Source organism: Rousettus aegyptiacus, unplaced genomic scaffold, assembly GCF_014176215.1.
Source record: "Rousettus aegyptiacus isolate mRouAeg1 unplaced genomic scaffold, mRouAeg1.p scaffold_m13_p_10, whole genome shotgun sequence".
NCBI lineage: Eukaryota > Metazoa > Chordata > Mammalia > Chiroptera > Pteropodidae > Rousettus > Rousettus aegyptiacus.
Genome location: NW_023416285.1, coordinates 53746360 through 53765779, shown reverse-complemented (window position 1 = coordinate 53765779; position 19420 = coordinate 53746360).

The window sequence follows — 19420 nt, the reverse complement described above, 5'->3', positions numbered from 1 at the left end:
AGTAATAAGTGTATTGGATATATGAAAATTGTTAAGAGAATAGATCTTAAAAGTTCTCACCACAAGGAAAAAATTTGTAATTATGTGTGATGATGGATGTCAGTTACACTTATTCTGGTGATCGTTTCACAATATATACATATGTTAAATCATTATGTAGTATACCTGAAACTAATATTATGTTATATGTCAATTATGTGCCAATTATACCTCTCTCAGAAAGTTCTTACAATGTAAAGATCACCTTGAAGAGATGGTTGGTAGAACTATGATGCTAAAGGTGATTCTGGTGAGGACTCAGAAAAAAACAGAGCTGTAGACAAAGTTCCTATTATCTTATGATACATATGTCATTATGAGCAGAATGTTGACAGAGATATAAACATTAAAGGCATTTCTGGTGACATCTCAGTGGAAATGAGAAACATGTTATTAGAAACTTGAGGAAAGGTTATTTTTCTTATAAAATATCAGAGAACTTGACAAAATTATATTTTAGTGTTTTGGTGGAAAGTAGCACTTATAAGTAATAAACTTGGATATTTAACTGGGGAGATTTCTAAGCAAAGTGTTGAAGGCATGGCCTGGTTTCTCCTTGCTTGTTATTGTAAATATAAGACAAGAGAGATACATTGAAGAAGAAATCATTAAGTAAAAAGAAGCCAGGACATGAACATTTAGAAAATTCTCAGTGTATTCATATTGAAAGAAGGAAAGAAGGAAGAAAGAGAGAGAGAGGTGGGGGGGGGGGGAGGGAGAGAGGCGTAGGACATGCAGTAGGAAGGACTTAGTGGCATACGTCCTCCTGCACTTCCGTCACTCTGTAGTATTTCTCTCCTTTGCTTCCTTCCCCACCCCCGCCTCTCATTCGCCGCTTGTTTTTTTTCTTGCCGCTCCCTACTTATAGAAAGAAAGAAAAAAGAGAGAGAAAGAAAAAGAAAAAATATGCCTAGAAAAAACACCAAGAATGTGGCTGGACAATATTTATTTAACAGATTAGGTGTGTAACTTGTGGCTCCAATCTTCAGTCTCAGCAAAAACACTGTCAGTTTGGACTGAAGGAAATAAATGGCTGGAGGAAATGGAGGAAGATTGTCAGAATTCTGAGGTTCTACCAGCAAGAAATGTCCCAAAAGAGGTATCTGTTTTCAAACATGTTTTGTCCTTCAAGGAAAGGGACATTAGATCTTGAATAAGTTCAGAGGTTGGCAGGGCTGCCACTGCCTGCATGGACCCCAGAGAACATGAATCTGGGGTCAGGGCCATGCCAGTGGGCCCAGAGGACAGAGCATCCAGCCAAAGATGACTACTCTCAAGCCTTAAAATCTAATGGAATCTGCCCTGCTGGGTATCAGGCTTTCTTCTTTCTGATTTCTCTTTTTCATATGGGAATGTCTATCCTATGCCTGTCCTGCCCTTGTATTTTGGAAGGAGATTATCTGGTTTCACAGGTTCACAGCTGAAGAGGAATTTTGTCTCAGGATAAATCATACTTTAACTCTCACCTATATCTGATTCACATAATATTCAGATGAGATTTTAGATTCAGAGTTGATGCTGAAATATTTTAAGACTTTTGGGGCTGTTGAGATGGAATGAATGTATTTTGCATGTTGAAGACATGAATTTGGGAGGTGCAGAAAGCAGAGTGTTATAGCTAAATCGTGTCCGCCCTAAAATCCATGTGTTAAAGTCCTAAGATCAGAATGCAACCATATTTGAAGATAGTGTCTTTAAAGAGACAATTAAGTTAAAATGAGGTTATTAAGATGGGTTTAGAATAAGTGTCCCCAAGATGTGCCACTCAGGCATGTAGATTATTTCAAGCTCAAAACACTCAAAGCTCAAGAAGAAATTTTGGTCTTCCTCTTTACTGCCTCAAGGGAGAGATAGTGTAGATAACTATAGTTTAATCTGAATTAGGTACGGTAAACAGGAAGGAACCTAGCAAAGCCCATTGATCTAAGTCCTCCTTCTGTCCCATTGTTTCAAGATGGCCCATAAACATTTACTTACTAAACATTAACTCTTTTCATTCTTTTGTACATTTGCCTTACTTCCTTTTCCCCCATTCTTGATCCGGAATGACATATATACCTCATTTTGCCTTACTGCCTTTGGAATTTTCATGCTTATGTGAATCTCCCCATGTGCACATGTAAAAATTTGATTTTCTCTTGTTAATCTGCCTTATGTTATTTTAATAATTCTACTAGCCAGAACTAAGAGGAAAAAAGATTAGTTTTCCTACTCCAAACAGGTCCTAATCCAATGTGATTGGTCTTATAAGAAATAATTACAACCCAGACATTTGTAGAGAGAAGACCATGTGAAGACAGAGAGAAGATGGCTATCTAAAAGCCAAGGAAAAAGGCCTCAGAAGGAATAGACTCTGAAGACACCTTGATCTAGGACTTTTAGATTCCAAAATTGTGAGAAAATAAATTTCTGTTGTTTAAGCCACTTAGTTTGTGGTACTTTGTTGTGGCAGCCTGAGTAAATGAATACAACTTCCAATAAACAAAACTAAAACTATAAGAGCAAGATGACAGATAGAAATGCAGACAATGAGTGGTACAGAAGTTCCCAGGAGAGAGAAAGAGGGAGAGAAAACAGTAGGGATGTTGAAGTTAGAAAGGGCCAAGGAGGAAGTAAGTTCTAAGAAGAGTTGGGCTTTGATAACAATGAGTAGACATTGTAAAGACAGAGAATAGTCCAAGCAATGACAGGAGTAGAAATCTGTAAGATACTATTGAGATGTATTTGTCTTGAAAAGAGACTTTTTATAGGAGAGTGTTTATACGAGAATTTTAAATACAGTTACTACCATAGGTATGAGTATGTTTCTCTGAAAGAGCGGATGCACAGATAGAGAAATAAAGCCTTGAGGATACAATCTTCATTCAAGAAATTTTAGTTAATGGAATAAAAATAAAGAAATGGTAGAGAAAAGAGAGTATAAGAAATACGTATAAAATCAAACAATACAATGACATAGAGGGCATGAGAAGAAAGAACCTAGCAGTAGTCACCAAGTACTAATGAAACAATGGGACTAAGGGCTGAAAAATCTGTGTGTCACATAATCCCCAAAAGTCCTTAAAGTAGGAGATGACTATGTATTCTGCTTCTCCTATTGTCTTCCCAATGCATTAGTAGAGTGCTGGGTTTATTATAAATACAAAATTTATATCCAGAGTTTATATCTCCTTGCAAAAAAAGACTTTTCATTATGGGAATCCATGATTAAAGAAAGAGTTGGACTCACCTTTCCCTGTCATAAATTTATCCAGGAACTCTTTCCAGGTACCAGACTCTGGGTGAATTTTTACCATTTGGTAGAACTAATAGTAAGAAACAGTCACATCTTTAGCATTCCATACCACATAAACCATCTGTGGGAAGATACTGAAAATTAAAATTTGTTTCTACTTTTTAATAGTTTGTGAACTTTTCCTTGCCTTGACAGAATGCTTATTTTCTTTCTTATTTCCTGATCTGGGTGTTTATATCTATATCCTGACATAGGATATTCACAACTATATATTATTTTAACACAAAAACTTCTCATCTCTCACACTCTTGTGTTCTCTTTAACTTTTGAAAAGAACATCTTTTGAAACATGGAAAGTCAAGTATAATAAAAATTACAGTAAATATTAAATTAATAAAAATGAATACTATTCTCAAATTTAAATGTTTTCCTGTATTATCACCTATTAAAACTAATAAAAAGAAACAGCACTTTTTAAAGCTGAAAAATGTCTTATTTTTATTCAAAATAAACTATTTATTATAAATAAATAAATTTATTAAAAATTATTATTTGGGTAAATTTTGTCAATAAAGATTAAACATTCTCTCCATGATCATGGCTACATAACAATTATTGTGATTTTAATGATTGATATGAGATTAAAATTTATTTTATGTTAAAGCCTTCAAGTCTGCACAAAGGCAGACATTTTGAACATATTTTCCAATAGAAATAACATTGTTATTCCTCATTGGTAATTAGGTTTTTAGTCAAGTCCACTGAAATCCATTAAGCTTACTTTTCCCCTGAAGCACACCTAATAATACTGAGGCTCCAATCACCCATGCAGTAAATACATTTATAAGGGAAAATGCATTCAGGAAGAAATCTCCTTTTAAATAAAGTAAGAGTTTCCTTCTTCCTTCCAACTCAAGGGAAAGGGAAATTAGAACTTTTGTATTCTTAAGTTACTGGTAATAGTTCTCACATACTGGGACCAGAATGGAGGGATGAAAGGAATGACTGGAAAGGAGTTTTTCAAAAGATTGATTAGAGTTCCAAGAAATGAGTCTCAACTCTTATTACTAATTACAAAAAAAAGAAGTAATTGGTAATAAGAACATACAAATTACTTCTTATTTTGATATTGAGGCTATATAATAAACCAACTTTTTTTTTTCTTTTATCATCACCTCTAAATTCCTTAGTGTGGTCTGCTGCCACTTGCCTCAGTGTGGACAGAAGGCTATACTGAAGCTATTTCCCAGTTCTCTTAATAGAAAGTCCATGTGTTTCTGGGGCCATCTATGAATTTTTATTTCTGGAATTAAGATGAAGCTTATTAATTAGACTTTGAATGAAAAAGGAAGTCACACACAAACACATGTACATAGACTTTTTGAACAACAAGTTTGAAAGTATAATCAATCAATTTTTCAAAAGGAAAACAACAGCTGTTTTGGTCATTCTGTTAAAAGTGCTGTGGTAAAGGCATACTACCAAACATCTTTCTCAGATCTAGTGTTGGCGACGGCCTACCTTCCAGATTCATTTTTAATTATAGTGAACCACTTGTAAAATTTGACACAATCTTGCTGTTTCACGTTAGCCTACTTACATGTAGTTTTCTCTCTGTAAATAGCCCTTGCACATCTGAAAAAACTCCTATGCTTTCTTTAGGATGCTGATTTAATTTTTCTTTATCTATGAGCTGTCATCCCATGGAATCTTTTTACTTCATGTATTAGTACTTACTAACATGTAATTATTCACATATATATTTTTCCTGCTATTTAAGGCAATGTTATTTTTTCATATATCAACACTTATCTTACTAATATGTAATTATTTTTCATATATGTGTATTTTTTCCCCCAGCTACTTGAGGTATTCTACAGGGTCATATGCTATATAGGGCAGAGGTCCCTGACTATTTAAACCAGTGCATAATATAGCATAGAAAAGTGATTGGCAAGCAGACAAAGCTTAAAGTATTTGTAGAAATTAAATATAATAACATACTTTAAATGACAGAGAATATCTTATTTGTATTTTCCTTTATAATGAAAATCATAATATCTGGTACATGTATGGCAGGACTTCCAAAAATATTACTGATTATATAATTTTTGAATGATTTTACTTATAAAAAACTAAAAAAATTCCAAGGAGAAATAAAGATATAGTCAGACTTCAATATCTTTCTCTTAAAAATTGGTAGAAAAATATGAAAAATGAGAAAGGTGATACAGTACAAAGACTACAAATATAAGTATATTAAAGAAATAGCATGAACATCTTTATTATAAAAATTTGACTATTTAAATTACATGAACCAATTTCTTGAAAGACATACATTACCAAAGACCACGTAAAGAAAAATGTATAATCGGAATAATGCAATTTCTATTAAGTACATTGAATTTGCAGTAAAAATTTGTTTCAGATAAAAAAGTTCCAGGCCTAAATAGCTTCAATGGTGAATTGTACAAAACATTTAAAAATGAAATAATACCAGTTCCAATAAAACTTCCAGAAAATTGAAAAAGAGTAAATACCTCTTAACTCATCTTATGAAGTCAGCGTTACAGTAATACCAAAGGGATTATACCCTAATGATGAATACAATTAAAAAAAAAAAACCCTACAGACCAATATCTCTCATGTTCAAAGATGTAATTTTCTTTTAAATTAGTAAATTGAAACCAATAATATCGTCATTAAATATAAGGTATGCAAGGTATTTTAACATTTGAAAATCAATTGATGTAATTAATCATATTAACAGACTAAAATAATAGAATGTAATATGATGTCTTAATAGACACAGAAAGAAACAATCCAAAATGCATTCCTGATGAAAATTCAACAAATTGAACTTCCTCAGCTGGGTAAATGGTACATACAAAAAACATATAGATAACATCATACTTAATAGTGACATATTCATGTATTTTACATAAGGTCAACAGTAAGACAAAGGCTTCTACTCTTACTACTTCTTTTCAGTGTTATTTATAGTAAAGGTTATGCCCAGTTCAATAGATTAAGAAAAAGAAGTAAAAGTCATTTGGATTGGGGGAAAGGAATATTTTTTTCATTTACTGACAGCATGAGTATCTGTATAGGAAAATGAATAGAGTCTGCAAAAAAAAAAGGTACTTAATCTATTAGGTGAATTTAGCAAGGTGTTAGGATAAAAAAATTATGTCCATATACTAGCAATGAACATTGAAAAACTAATGTGGGTGTGGTTGTGTATGTGCGTAGGTATGTGTGAGGAGAGAGTGAGAGAGAATGTCAATTACTATTATATCAGAAATTTTAAAAAATCCACTTATATTATAGATACTAAATAGATATTTAGATGTAAATGTGATAAATGAAACAATAAAGTCTATAGCAGTAAACAAAATAGAGACTGTCTTTATGATTTTGGGGATGATTTTTTTTTAAATGAATACAAAAGGCTATAACCATAAAGAAAAAAATGACATGTTTACCAGCCTCAAAATTAAGAACTTTAAAAGATATTATTAAGATATTGAAAAAGGAAAAAGCAGAGTGAATTAAGATATAAAGAAACTGAATTATATAATCAAAGGACTTATATTCAGAGTATATGGAGAATTTCTACTTTAATAATAAAAAGAAAGAAGCCCCTTTAGGAACAAAAGCAAAAGACTTGAATTGATAGCTCAGAAAAGAAGATATCTAAGCTGTGTAAAGGTTCTCCACCTAATTAGTCGTTAGAGGAATACAGTGTAAAACCTTAATGAGATGTCACCAGACATCTAGGATGGCTAAAATTAAATATTTTAAACCATATTTTGTGTCAAGAAGGATGTGGAGTAACTTTGACCACTTACATACTGCTGGTCAAAAGTGTAAATTAGTGTATATGATTTGAAAAGATGTTTAAAATAAGTATTAAAGGTGGACAAATGTACACCTTAAGATCGAGCAATTCCATCTCAAGATATCTAACCAAGAAAAATTTTTACATATGTATGTGTGTTCAATGAAAGACTTGTATAAGAATGTGCATTACTGCACTATTTTAATTACTGACAACTAGCAACAACTCAATTGTCTACCAATAATAGTACCATGGATAATTAAGCTGTGAAATATTCACATACGCATCATGAATTGCGTTACATCAGTGGTTCTCAAACACTAGTATAAATCAAATTCACCTGAAGGTTTAATTAAAACTCAGGTGGCTTGACCCTAACCCCATACTTTCTGGTTCAGTAGGTTCTGAATTGGGCCTGAGAATTTGCATCTTTAACGAGCTATTTTTGCTCACGGTACCACATTTTGTTATCTAGAAGGCTATATTAAATAAAACAGAAACAAAATAACAAACATAAGAATTGATCTCACAAACATTATGTTAAATGAAATAAGTTAACTTTATGATTATAGACAAAACAGGCAAACTAATTCATGGTGAAAATATTCAAGAGAGTGGTTATCTTTGGAAATAGGGATTCTTGCTTGAAAATAAGCAGGAGTAGAGCTTTCGGGGTGATATAAAGTTCAATTTCTTGATCTGGGTGCTGGTTCCATGGGTATGATCACTTTGTGAAAATTCATCTAGCTGTAGATTAGGATCTATGCCCTCTAGATGCTATGCTCGAATTAAAATGATTATAAAAAGGAAGCCTGAAACTAATTTATAAATATATAATTACATTTAGTTTCTAATCCATAAATTACGTAATTATATATTTATAAATTGCAATTACACTGAATTCATGAAGAAGCAGTTGTGGGGTTATTTAGATATCTATTGTTTATAAATAGACAGTGAGTAAAGTGATGGACAGGAAGACAAGCATCTTAGAGAGCATAAAACCTGCGAGAATCTCAGGGCTTGGGCATTGAGTGTAATTCCTTATCTGCAACACTGGCTTCCATTGGTGGTATTTTGAACCTTATGATACAGGGACCGCATTATTATTTTTGCGATGATTTATCAGGGAGTTGCAATCTCTCTCCTTAATATCTGCATAATTAGTAAAAGAAATTACAACACAAATAGAGATTTTTTTCTTTAAAATTTGCTAACTTGCAGTTATTCTTCCAAAATGAAGAAGGGAGAAATTGAACAGGTAGGTGTGTTTTCACCAATCGAGAAGACTGCTTGTTTTTCAAATTTTCAATACGTAAAGCACAAAAGTTAAACTACATTATAAATGTAGAATCATAAAGGTCAACTACAGTATAATCTAAGACTTTGTAAACTTTAACCCCACTATATGGCTTGTAAAGACCATATGGCTATATCACCTCATAAATTCCTAGTGAGATTTAAAAAATGATCAATTCTGATTAGTTAGGCTGCTTTGTTGCCTATGAGTAGTAGGATTTATTATCTTTATAAGTGTCTATAAAACCCTCAGATATAATATCTTATTGGGGCAGAAACAGCAGGAGGTCAATTGGCAAGGTATCCAAATTTTTCCTTCATCTATCTTCCTTTTGGTCTCATTTACAGTGTAGTGAAGTTGAACGAGAAGATTTCAAAATCCCTTTCCAACTTTTTTGTTTTGGGCATTTTAATATATTTAAATTTTTTTCAATTACCATTGATATACAATGCTATCTTAGTTTCAGGTGTACAACATAGTGATTAGACACTTATATACCATTCAACGTGATCACCCCGATAAGTCTAGTACTCTTTATATACCCATGAATAATATTATAGCTGACAATTTGTACTTCTTGATCTTTTTTCAGCTTTCTTATATTAAAATTCCGAGATCAAATAAGCTGTGAGTTTTATAGCTAATTTAAAAAATTTTAATAATATAAGATCATATATTTCCATAATTCTTTTCCTGGAGTCTGTGAACATATGATAATTAGCAGTAGATACAATTCTAAATTGGCTCATACCCTGAACTTCCAATAAATAATGATCACACAATGTTTATATGTTAAAGACTTCTGCCTGCCCTATTTAGAAAAAATATATTCATCTAAATTTCTTCTTATGCAGATATCATCTTTGAGTGGAAGAGGATTATAATATAGTTATTGGAATAACCAAATTTTTACTCTTCTATTATAGACGCTTATGATTCAACTGTCCAAGCTCTGCCTGTGTCTTTTCCATCATGACACTTCCGGACACTAAAAAAGACAGGGGAATTTACTCCTGTGGTGAAAAGGACATTAAGAGAAAATACCATTTGTGAGTTCAGAAATTATAAGTTGTATATTGGATTCCATTTAAATTTCTCCACATCCCATTGTTGTAAATCAACTTCAACATTTTGCTGATGTAGTTTCCTGAAAAAAAAAAAAAAAGAAAGGAATTCAAAACTTTTCTGCCAAAGAGAGTATTGAGAGAGTCACAAGAAGTTGTGTAATATCAAAAACAAAAATTCACTCTTCATTTTCATATTCTTTTTCTCTTCTTTCTTTTTCTAGGAGACATCCTTATCTGTCTTGAATATATACAATTGTATCATCGGTGCATAAATTCTGATCAAAATAATCATAAAAGTAAAACTTGAAAAGGAAATAAAACCTGGGGTATGAAAGAGACATAGTGTACTAAAGTACATGGGCATATGGTCTTCTTAATTGTCTATGCACTTGATTAACAGGGTGCCAAGGTACTGCTAAAAAAAAGCAATTACAAAACATATGAGAAAAATATCTTAACTGCTCCCATCTCTTTCCTCTTTACAAAAAATTTCATTTTGGTAACTAAGTTGGATAATCATTGGTGAAAACTAAATAATTAAATTAAATAATTAATCTATACAAACAAAAATTTTGAATAATGATCTGTACGTGGATACTCCTTTGGATTGGTTTTGAATATTAGAGTACTTTAGGCCTCATTTTTGTTTCTTTCTTTCTTGTAGACAATCTTGCTCCTCTTGTCCTAAATCATGAGTACAAAACATTCTCACCCATCCTTCTAACTCAAATTACAACATTAATAAAACAGTGGGTCAAATAGATACTATACTTTTTTAATAATATATTTTTAAAATTTTTAATTATAGTGTACATACAATATTATATTAGTTTCAAGTGTACACCATAATAATTAGACATTTATGTAACATAAAGTGATCACCCTGATACATGGTGCCCATCTGACACCACACATAGTGATTATTATATTATTGATCATATTCCTACGTTATGCTTTACATTCCCATGACTATTTTGTAACTACCAATTTGTTCTTCTTAATCTCTCTTTTTTATACCTCCCAAATCCCTTCCATTTGGGAACCAACAAAATGTTTTCTGTATCTATGAGTTTGTTTCTGTTTTACTTGTTTACTTCGTTCTTTATATTCCACATGTAAGTGAAACTATATGGCACCTGTTCTCCTCTGACATACTCTACTCAGCACAATACCGTCTAGGTCTATCCATGTTATTAAAGGTTGCAAAATTTCATTGTTATGGCTGAGTAATTTGTATTATATATATGTACTATCTCTCCTTTATCCATTCATTCATTGATGAACACCCAAATCTTGGTTAGCTATTATAAATAATGTTACAATGAACATATGGATTCACATGTCCCTTTAAAGTAGTATATAGGGTTTTTTCGAATAAATACCCGGAAGCAGAATTACTAGGTCCTTCTTTATCTCAAGATATCTTTGTTTTAAAGTCTATTTTGACTTGGATATGTATTGCTACCTCAGTTTTTTGTTTGTTACCATTTTCATGAAATATCTTTTTTCATCTCTTCTTTCAGTCTGTGTGTGTCTTTTGATCTGAAGTGAGTCGCTTGTAGGTAGCGCGTGTAAAGTCTTGTGTTATTCATTCAGTTACCCTATCTTTTGATTAAGCATTTAATTCTTTTTCATTTAAAGTAATTGTTGATAAATAAGTAGTTATTGTCATTTTATTATTCATATTTTTGATATATATTTTCTTTTTTTCTTCTTAAAGAAGTCCCTCTAATACTTCTTGTAGTATAAAGTTGGTGTTGATGGACTCTTTTAGCTTTTTCTTCTCTGGGAAACTCTTTATTTGTCCTCAATTATAAATAATAATGTTGCTGGGTAGAGTAATCTTGTTTGTAGATCTTTGCTTTTTATCTCTTTGAATATTTTGTGCCAACCTCTTCTGGTCTGTAAAGTTTCTGTTGAGAAATAGATTGACAGTCTTATGGGAGCTTCCATGTATCTAATTAATTGCTTTTCTCTTGCTGCTTTTAAGATTCTCTGTATGTCTTTAATCTTTGGCATTTTAATTATGAAGTAGGCCTTTTTGGATTCATCTTGTTTGGAAACCTCTGTGTGTCCTGGGGTCATATGTCTATTTCCCTCTCCAGATTAGAGAGGTTTTCCATCATTATTTCTTCAAGTATGTTTTCAATTTCTTGCTCCCTCTTTTTTCCTGCCGGTACTCCTATAATGCAAATGTTGGTATGCTTGATGTTGTCCCAGAGGCCCCTTACACTATCCTCATTTTTTCAGATCCTTTTTTATTGTTGTTCTAACTGGGTGTTTTCTGCTTATTTTCTATATTGCTGATTTGATTCTCTGCTTTATCTAATCTGTTGATTCCTCCTAAGGTATTTATTTCACTTGTTGTATTCTTCATTTTTGACTGTTTTTTGTTTATGTTTTCTATCTTTATTTTTATACTTTCTATATTTTTGCTAATGTTCTCACTAAGATCATCTACTCTTCCCTAAGTTTATTGAGCATTCTTAAAAACGGTGTTTTGAACTCTGCTTCTGTTGGATTGCTCTTCTTCATTTTGTTTCAATCTTTTTCTGGAGCTTTGTTCTGTTCTTTTATTTGGGACATGTTTCTTTATTTCCCATATTGCCTGCCTCCTTGTGTTTCTATGTATTAGGTAGGACTCCTATTTTTTATATTTACAAAGCTATATATATATATATATATATATATATATATATATATATATATGAAGTTCTGTATGGCACATTTATTTACTTTCTAGTAGATGTCCTTTGCTGTCATGCACTGTTTTTTAAAGTTAGCACATCAGAATTCTCCACATTCAGGGATTTCTTCCCAGGACTTGTTACATATTTCTCTGATGTCATTTTAATATTTATAATCTAAAAAAGATCAGTGATCTGTATACTTACTAAAAATGACTTTTCCTCACATCTTTTATGCAATCAAGCAGTAATATAAAAGAAACTTAACTTTAGAGAGCTTAGCGATTAGAACGGTTGATTGATTATAGGCTCAAGTAAATTAATTGAACAAAAAAAGAGAGAGCCTTATCTCTCTGATATTTCTCTGTACATCTGTCACTGGATTAATTGGGAGACTGATTAAAAGATCTGGAGAAATAAAAGTTATCAATTCTTATTAAGTCATCTTAAATTCTCTTCTCTGAGACCATTACTGAAGTTGGCAGTTGTTTAACTTTATAATAATTTTTAAACATGTAATAAATATTTGATAAAATATTAATGCTTTATAAAATATTTTTAAAATATTAAAATGAACAATATTTAAGCATTAAAATTATAGCAGGTATATATACACACACATATGTTTATATTCTAATGTAACCAAGTCATTTATATATCAGTTTTAATTTTTATTTGAATATAAAAAGGAAAACATGACAATACCTTTAATTTTCCTTCAGATAGAGCCTCCATTCAATTGTGGCACTTTCAGAATAGCAAGTGAGTTTGTTCAATTTGAGACTAAACTATTCCAGCAATAGCTACAATGTTCCCTTGACTAGAGATCTGCAGCTCAGTAAGGTTATACATATGGATCAATAACTAATCAGCAGGTACAGTTGACCTTTGAATAACACAGGGTTAGGGATGCCAACCCTAACTTATGACTCTCAAAAAACTTAACTATATATAACCCCTCCCCCAGTATTTATAGGAAATTGGTTCTAGGACCCCACGAATTCCAAAATTTGTGGATGTTCTTGTCTCTTATATAATGATGAAAAACGATGAATACAGTCAGTCCTCTATACTTACAAATTTTCTGTCTGAGGTTGGTTGAATCTGAGGATGCAAAACCTGGAGATATAGATGGTTAACTGTATATTGAATAAAAAGCATAAATGAGAGACTCCGTGCAATTAAAACTCATGTTGTTCAAAAGCTAACTGTACAAATAAATGAAAATATCTTACCATATTTGGGGTAAGTTGTGACCAAAAGGTCATCTGGTTGGACTTCAAATGACTCCATATGGGATCACTCCTCAGCAATGCTGCCGAAGAGAAGGACACCCCGAACATCTATTAACTCCCTTCTGAAGACATCCAGCTTGTCATCCATTTTTGAGATACTAGATTTTATACAAAGGAGAGCATATTTAAAAAGTCTTTGTTTTAATATATTAATTTATTAATGTATTAATTTATTTAATAAATTAATATATTTTTACTCTAGATCCAGCAGCATCGGATCATGGTACTGGGCATTATAAATCAGTGAAAGAAAAAGTATTATAAAAACAAATGAAGACTTGCACAATTTATTTCACGTGTTTATATGTTAAATATCATCAATACTTTACATCTGTGTACCCAATTGTGTACAGCATTTCCTCAGGCAAAGATTTCTGAGGTATGTAATAAAGTCACTGGACTTTAGAGTCAGGAGAAAGTGTCTTAAAATCACAGCTCTGCCAATTCATTGCGGTAGGAATCTGAACAAGCCATATAAGTTGCACTGGATCTTCTTATCTGTAAAATCAGGAGTGCCTAACTTATTATCTCCCTCCCATATATTACTGGGTGGATTGGTAAATTATTCTATCTAAATTAACTACAACAGACCATAAGAATGAAAGTGTGTGTGTGGTGGGGGAGGGGGTCAAGAAGAAAAACTAAATGACAAAAAAAGATAGAGTAAAAGAAAAGAAGTTGAGGCAAGTGGGACATTGGAAATACATTGCTCTGATGATGTTTTTAGCACTTGTGATATCATATGTCATTTTATATTCTGTGCAGGTCTCTAATGAAGGTACTCTCGTTCTCCTTTAGCTGTCGTATATAAAATAGAAGAGCTGGAAATACATCCTACTATTCCAAAACATGTTGTTTCCCAATTTAACATGACCTGTGTTGTTTTTGCTTTCTCTAAAATTCTAGAAAAATTAAGCCAACCTAACAAACTAAGGTTTAAAAGGCTTCCTGATTCTAGCAGCTGCTGAATCTTCTTTTTCAAGAATTAAAATCAGGAGGCTCTGGAGTCAATAGATATGATTTAACCTGTAACTTTTCTGAAGTGTAATTTCTTACCTCTTTTTTATTTCTATTGTTTTCAAGTCCTTCCAATTTCATTCCTACCCTACCTCATCCAAATACCTATTTCAAAATATTGTGAATTTGCAGAGCATAAAAGCAATACATAAAAATCTGTTGCATACTTATAATAACAAACTATTTGAAAGAGAAATTAAGTAAACATTCCCTTTTGCAATTGCAACAACAACAACAAAAAAGTAGGAATAAATTTAATCAAAGAGGTGAAAGACCTGTACACTAAAAACCATGACATTAATGAAAGACATTGCAGAAGACACATATAAATGGAAATATATTCTGTGCTCACGGATTGGAAGAATTAGTTTTGTGAAAATGTCTATACTACCCAAAGTAATCTACAGGTTCAATACAATCCCTATCAAAATTCCAATGGCATTTTTCACAGAAATAAATAATCCTAAAATGTGTATGGAACCACAAAAAACCCTCAAATAGCCAAAGCAATACTGAGAAAGAACAAAACTGTAGGCATCAACTTCCTTATTTTAAACTATATTAAAAATCTATAGTAATCAAAACAGCATATTGGCATAAAATAGGCACATAGATCAATGGAATAGAATAGAGAGCCCAAAGTAAATCTATACATATAAGGTTTATTAATTGATGATAAAGGAACCAAGAATATACACTGGGGAAAGGACAGTCTCTTCAATAAATGGTAGTGGGAAAACTGGACAATTATGTGCAAAAGAATGAATCTGGACCACTATCTTACACCAACACAAAAACTTACTCAAAATGTATTAAAGCCTTGAATGTAAGACCTGAAACCATAAAACTCCTAGAAGGAAACATAGGATTGTTTCTTAATTTCTCTGACATCAGTCTTGGCTGATGATTTTCTATCTGATACCAAAAAGCAAAGGCAACAAAAGTAAAAATAAACAAGTGGAACTTTATCAAACTAAAAAGCTTCTAGAAAGCAAAGGAAATCATCCACGAAATGAAAACACAACTTGCCAAATGGGACAAAATATTTTTAGATCAAAAATCTGATAAGGGGTTAATATTCAAAATATATAAAGAACTCACACAAATTAATAGTAAAGCAAAAAACAAAACAAACAACAACAACAACAAAAAACACAAAGTGATTTAAAAATGGGCATTTTTCTAAAGAGAATATAGACATGACTAAAAGTACATGACAAAATATTTGATATTACTAATCATCAGGGAAATGCTAATCAAAACCACAATGAGATATTATCTTACATTTTTAGAAGAACTATTATCAACAAGAAATAACAAATGTTGATGAGGATCTGGAGGAAAGAAAACCCTTATGCACTGTTGGTGAGGGTACAACCATTACGGAAAAAAGTATGGAGTTTTCTCAAAAAGTAAAAATATAACTATCAAATGATTCAGAAATTCTGCTTGTGGTATTTATCTGAGGAAAATAAAAACACTAATTTGAAAAGATATATGCACTTCGTGTTTATTGCAGCATTATTTAAAATAGCCAACAAATGGAGATCACCTAAGTGTCCATCAACAAACGAATGGATAAAAAAGATATGGTATATATACACAATGGAATACTATTTAGCCATAAAAAATAATGAAAATTTGCCATTTGTGATAAATTGGATGGATCTTGAGGGTGTTACGCTGTGTGAAAAAATCAAAGAATGACAAATACCATATGATTTCACTTATATGTGGAATCTAAAATACAAAACAAAGCAAAAATTTAGTTCATAGATACCAAGAATGAATTAGTGATTGCCAGAGTTGGGATTGGTGAAGTGTACAAAATGGGTGAAGAGTTTCAAAAGGTACAAACTTCCAGTTATATAATAAACCAAGGGAATTTAATGTACAGCCTGGTGACTATAGTTAATAATACTGTATTACATATTTAAAAGTTACTAAGAGTAAATTTTAACAGTTCTTATCACAAGAAATACAAATTTTATAACTATGTATGGTGGCAGACGTTAACTAGACTTATTGTGGTTATCATTTCACAACAAACACAAATATCAAATCTTTATGTTGTACACCTGAAACTAGTATATGTCAACTATATATCAATAAAAAAAATTGTCTAATTCCTCAAATTAAATGAACTTACTCCTATTTATAAAAGATTATGTTTTAAACTACTTAACAATTATTTTCTGATTAAAATCCAATTAATTTTACTTCATAAGAATGTCATAAAAGAGCTGCAACTTTAACCTAAGTAACTCAGTCTATTATGAACGCAGAAAGCCTATAAATTTATATGATAGCCCTCAGATATTTTTATGCTCCTCTAACCTCTTTATCCCCTCATCCCAACTTAAGAGGTAAGAAAATATAAAAACAGGAAAAATTAATTTTAATATTGTTAAATTTAATTCATGATCTGATTGTTTCCCTGTAGATTAACTTTTCAAAGTAGATAAGGATTTTGCCACTACTTTATATTTCTTAAGTCATTACCATGTTCTTTTCTTTTTTATATATTTCTACTGTTCATGCCTCAGCTTTCCAAGTACCTGGCTTTATTTCTTCCTAGTTACTCTAGTTACTCACAGCTTCTTTCACAAGAAACATTTGGCCGGCTGATAGTACAACTCAGGCTTCTCTATTCAGGATCAAGTTTTTAAATTTTTTTCTTTTCTAGTACATTAAAAACCATCAAAATGAGAAATGTTTTAGGGCATTATTGCTATATAGTATATAATCAGCACTTCTGAAACCAATATGTAAAAGCTCAGTGCAATGTTGACCATTCCTTCTCAATCCAACCCCTGTCACAGCCCCATTAAAGCTGACCTCTTTTGCAATACAACCTATGAGTTATAGGTTTTTTGTACTTGGTAATATGACCACTTACATTAAATGCACCTATGCTGTAGGATTTCTAGAAGAAATTTTATAATCTTGGAAAAATGTTTCTAGAAAGTCCTTCACTATTTATTCAGTTCATTAATGTTTATCAGATTTTCTCTTTGCTGTGAAGTAGGGGTATATCCATAAATAGAGGGAAATTGACAGAGTAAACCTGCTTAGAAATGTTTCCCCTGTGGAATAAGCAAGAGTTAATTTAGAAAAAAAGGAGAATTTTCCATCCAGGAAATAGCATGTACGAACACTTGTGATGGGAGAGAGAAAAAAGGCCTGTGGTTTTGGGGTGGAGAAAGAGAGGCATATGAATACTTTGCCAAATTACGTGGTAAAAATTTAGAGATTTCAGATCTATTTCTGGGTTATTAAGTATGTCTGAGAGAAACTGGGTTTCTGACTAGTCTTCCAGAGGATGGGGTGTCTGCTGTTCTGCCATTACGCAGTTTCAACAATAACTCTGCCTTAATATGAAAGGCTGGTGACATGTGACTGATTCTGAGATATTCCTGAGTATCACGGGGGAGGAGTATTTAATTAGATATTAGCTGTTGTTTTTTGTTTTTGTTTTAACCAAATGTCTTGGGATTTATAAATAACATAAAGTTTCAATACCGGTAGGAAATAATAAGTTGATTCTAGTGTTTCCTATATCTCAAAAGTAAATTAATGACAGCATTGGGCTATAATTTAATTGTGTTGATTTGACACTCTTTCCTAAATATTTGCTAAATTTCATGAATATCCGCCAGAAAAATAGAAAGCTAAGAGTTAAAAAATTCAGAGGTTCATTTTCCTCCCTCTCTCTTTTTAAATAACAAATACTGACATATTTACTTAATAGTATTTTCTGGGAACTACTAGGTAACAAAAGGTATTCTGGGCCCTGGTGATAGAGCAGGGGCTGCGGCAGAGAAAATGCTGTGTATTCACAACCCCTTTACCTCTTTCTAAGCATAAAGCGTGTATTTTTCACTTTTTCTTGCAGTTAAATTGTGAGCGTGTGACTGAGTTCTAGCTGATGGGCTGTGGGTATTGTTAACCCTTTCTTCCACCCTCCAGGCCTTTCTCCACTGCAATGGAACCCTTGGAGTTTATGTGTTCATATGCCTAGATATAAGATTGAGGTGATCTCTTCACTCTTCTTCAGACTGTGACAGTGAAAAATACTTCATTATTACATTAAACCATTGACATATTAGTGTTTGTATTTTTTGTTGCTGTATAGGTGATCATATTATGGATAGTACAGGAAAATTCTTGGAAAAAATATCTCTTCTTATAGAGCTTACAGGCAATAAGAAGTTAAATAAACAAAGAATAGGTATTATAAAATACATAAATATAAGTACCAGGAAAAAAAAATGTAGTGAAGTGTAAAGAATGAAGAGTTAAATGGTAAGGAAAAAATAGCTAAAATTCATACATGAAGGGAAGATAAATGAGTGTCCACACTGTAAATATAATAAGACTTACAGGTACCTTTAGCATTCTTATCTACTCTGTAAGTTTTCTTCAGTGATTTCAGCCAATTCAAAGCTTTGATATACACATATAAATGTCAGTATAACCATCCTGACATATACTTTCTAAACATTTCCATGAATGTCTAGACTGTTCTGCAAATTCAAAAGTTTTAATTCTGTGATCACCCTTTTCCAACAGACTCTGCTATTCCTACCATTATTAAGGCTAACTTAACTATAAATCTCTTTAGAAAACACACTAACAGCAACATAAACCATTCCCTCTGAGTTTTAATATATTTTCTGATAATTTAAATTAAATTAAATTATGAGAAATGAAAAGCAATTTTCTGAAATGAGATCTGCTCTTCTAAATAGTAGATACAACTTCTGTCTCAAATATCTCAAATAGATATGTTCTTTTTTATTTAATATTTTAATTTTCAATTATACTTGACATACAACATTATATTTGCTTTGGGTATAAACATAGTGATTAGAGTTTTATATAATTTATGAAGTGATCACTTGATATCTTTACTACCCATCTGACACTATATATCCAT